The sequence below is a fragment of the Tasmannia lanceolata genome, unplaced genomic scaffold (assembly GCF_043159265.1).
Source record: "Tasmannia lanceolata isolate RefF3 unplaced genomic scaffold, GAP_Taslan_0.1 ptg000037l, whole genome shotgun sequence".
Classification (NCBI taxonomy): domain Eukaryota; kingdom Viridiplantae; phylum Streptophyta; class Magnoliopsida; order Canellales; family Winteraceae; genus Tasmannia; species Tasmannia lanceolata.
The window spans coordinates 57191578-57195079 of NW_027518714.1; the positions used below are offsets into that span (position 1 = coordinate 57191578).

At 38.8% G+C, this 3502-nt stretch overlaps 1 pseudogene; it reads left to right on the forward strand.

Moving 5' to 3' along the window:
- Positions 1-444: 444 nt before the first annotated feature.
- LOC143862512 (omega-hydroxypalmitate O-feruloyl transferase-like) lies at positions 445-3067 on the forward strand (annotated as a pseudogene).
- The last annotated feature ends 435 nt before the right edge of the window (positions 3068-3502 follow it).

Here is a 3502-nt window from a genome sequence, read left to right on the forward strand (position 1 = left end):
TGTCGATCCATTTTTATTAGATTATCCATTGAAGCCTACAATGGATGTTTGTAAATTCCAATCGGTTCAAGATCAAGAAAGATTATTTGATGCTCTACAATTTCAAATGATTATCGTTCTTCGATACTTTAAAATTCGAGGACGAGTTTTTCTGAATCATGGGAAAACGATGCCGACCAAGATTAGTAAGAACGTGCACTCTTCAAAGATCGAAATCCGAGGACGGATTTTCCCCAATCAAGGGAGTCTGATGTAGCGCACATCTCTTGAATTCGGCAACAATATACTGGAGAAGCAACATATCTTGCTACTTCCTTTCTTTAGTTAGAAAAAGATTATCATCAATATATTTTAGGCAATATTTTAGGAATTTTACTTTTATCATCAGTCCAAAAGTAATAGTTTTCTATTTTTTAGGAGTAGTAGTTTTAGGACTCTTATTTTGGTTATTAAAAGAACCCTATGTTACTTTGTGAGGGGATTTCTTTGATTGAATAAAAAATCACACGTTTTGTGTAGAGAAGATTGAGCTCCTTCTTGGGGTTTGTTCCCTATTGTGTTTGGATTACTGATTTCTTCTTTCTTCCGCTCGCATCCGTTTCTCTTGTTTTCTTCAAATATTGCTGTTTCTTTGTGTTCTGGGTCAGGTTGTAGACCTTGAAGGGACTGTTCTAATGGAGAATTCCAACATGGAAGGACTTGAATTCAGTATCAATCAAGGAAAGCAAGCTCTTGTTCCTCCTGCAGAGGAAACAGAGAAGGGTCTGTATTTTCTTTCAAACCTGGACCAGTACATTGCAGTGATGGTTCAAACAGTTTACTGCTTCAAGGCAGATGGGAAGGGAAATGAAAGAGCTGCTCAAGTTATAAAGGAGGCCTTGGCAAAGGTTCTTGTCCACTATTATCCACTAGCCGGGCGGTTGATAATCAGTGAAGAGGGGGAACTCATTGTGAATTGCACCAGTGAAGGCGCTGTTTTCGTTGAGGCTGACGCAGATTGAACGATGGAAATGATTGGAGACATAACAAAACCTGACCCTGTGATTCTTGGGAAGCTTGTTTACAACATTCCTTGCGCGAAGAACATTCTTGAAATACCTCCTTTGGTGGCACAGGTCTGATTTTCTCTATATACTTCTATGCAGATAGTTCTGTTTTTTCTTTTTCTTTTTTTCTTTTATTTCAATTGGTTGTGAGTAAAATTTCAGTTCTAGTTTGAGAAGTTTTACTTGGACTAAAATGCAATGGAACTTTCAGCTTTGAACAATATGCTGATTCAGTTGATCAGAAGAGTCGAAACTGTTTAGCATTACAAATACACACTGATTTTAAAGGGGTTTTTGTTAAAAATTTAATCAACCTTAAGTGGAAATAGATCGTTACCTCCGGCCATGATGATCAGATTGAAACGGTTGATGATGCACGTGATCCGACCATTGAAGATTCTCCCCGATGAACTTGGTTTTGATGTACCATTCATATCAGACTAAGCCTTATGCTTAGATGAATGGAACTACTGGCTGTTCTTAATAGATCAGGGACCACACAGAGAAAACCCTAAACCTTCATTTCTTGATGGGAAGTTGCTCTCATTAAGCAATTCCTTTATTTAAAGCTGTAGGGAATGGTTTAGTTTCCCACTTCACTAAAACTCTTACTAATTAGGACTCTTAATGAGAGTTACTTTTAGTCATCTGAAAAACCTACCTTTAGAAAACATCTACTTCACCTAAGTATGAGGCAAATTCAATGTGGGCCACCTTAAGGAAACATGTTCCTACAGTTTTGAGAAATATGCAGATTGGGTTGATCTGAAATGTCAAAAACAGTTAAGCATTAAGCATATAGCGCACACATTATTGGTGCATTCCATGGTACTTCTCTTTAACCCTGTTGGCACACTTATCACCATTTCTGAAGCTGGTTTCCGCAGAATTTCGGTTCCCCGTCACACAACAGAGCTTTGAATTTGAAGTCATTTTGGGGTTATTACATTTGTCAATGGAAAAAGGGCAGCCCACAATGGAGCGACTTTACCGTTGCGCCAAGGCTCGCCCTCTCGGTTATTACATTTGTTGCTAACATTATTTATTACAATGTGTGCCATTGTTTTCTTCAGATGACTAGGTTTAAGTGTGGAGGATTTGTTCTTGGGTTAGCCATGAATCACTGCATGTTTGACGGCCTAGGTGCGATGGAGTTTGTGAACTCATGGGGTGAAACTGCCAGGGGCTAGCCATTGACTGTTCCACCATTCCTAGATAGCCTCTTAAAATAGAGTTTCCCCACAATGAATTTGCAGAGATCAAAGATGTATCCAATACTGTAACTCTTTATCAAGAAGAAATGCCCTACAGCTCATTTTGTTTTGACCCTGAAAAGCTTGAAAAACTGAAAACAAAAGCCATGGAAGATGGAGATTTTGATAGATGCACCACTTTTGAAGCTCTATCTGCATTTGTGTGGAGAGCTCGAACCCAGGCATTGCAGTTACGACCCGATTCAACAAACAAAGCTCCTCCTCAATGTCGATGGATGATCTCCACTGCCAAAGGGATACATTGGCAATGAAATTGTGTTAACAAGTTCTCCATACAATGCATGTGAGATATTAGAGAAGCCTCTATCCTTTACAGTCGGGCTGGTTAAGACGGCCGAGTCAAAGGTTACAGACCGTTGAATGAGATCTGCCATAGGCTATTTTGAAGTAACTAGAGCTAGGCCTTCTCTCACTGCAACTCTAGTAATTACTACCTGGTTAAGACTATCTTTTCATACTTCTGATTTTGGATGGGGGGAGCCTCTGTAATCTGGTTCAGTATCTCTACCTGAGAAGGAAGTGATCTTGTTTTTATCTCACGGAAAAGAGAGGAAACCCATATATGTACTGCTAGGCTTGCCTGCCACTGTGCGGGTTTTTGCTGAACTAATGCAGATATAATGAAGAAATAATAGTATGTATTTTAATGGGATAATAATCTCTATAATTATAGATAGGATACTCCAAGATGATGCATTTTTGTCCCAGTAAGATGGAACTATTCAGACCCAAATGTTAAGCATCATAGAAGCCAGTCTTCCTTTCGAGTTACAAGTTCCCACGAGTAGAAATTTGGGTCTTTGTCTATTATTCCCTCCTTTTTCTTTTGAATGTATGAGGAGGTCTTAGTTGGGTCTTGAATTGAACAGCGCAATGTCTATTATGGTCTATATGTGTTATTTGCTTTAAATTAAACTTCTTAGTTTGAATAAACCTCTTCAACCTGCATTTGCTCTCTCTCTCTCTGTCTCTCTCTCTCTGTACCTTATTATTATCTGAGGACTCTAAAGTAGAAATATTGTATATGATAAGTCATTGCGTCTGTGAAAGACCAAACTATGGTTGTTCTCATTGCAACCTATTTTTAAGGCAGCATTGTAACCTGAATGTCAAGTATGTGCCTGAGATGAACGTTCATAAGTGCGTATGTTTTGGTGAAGGAATGTGCTATTGGGACTGCAT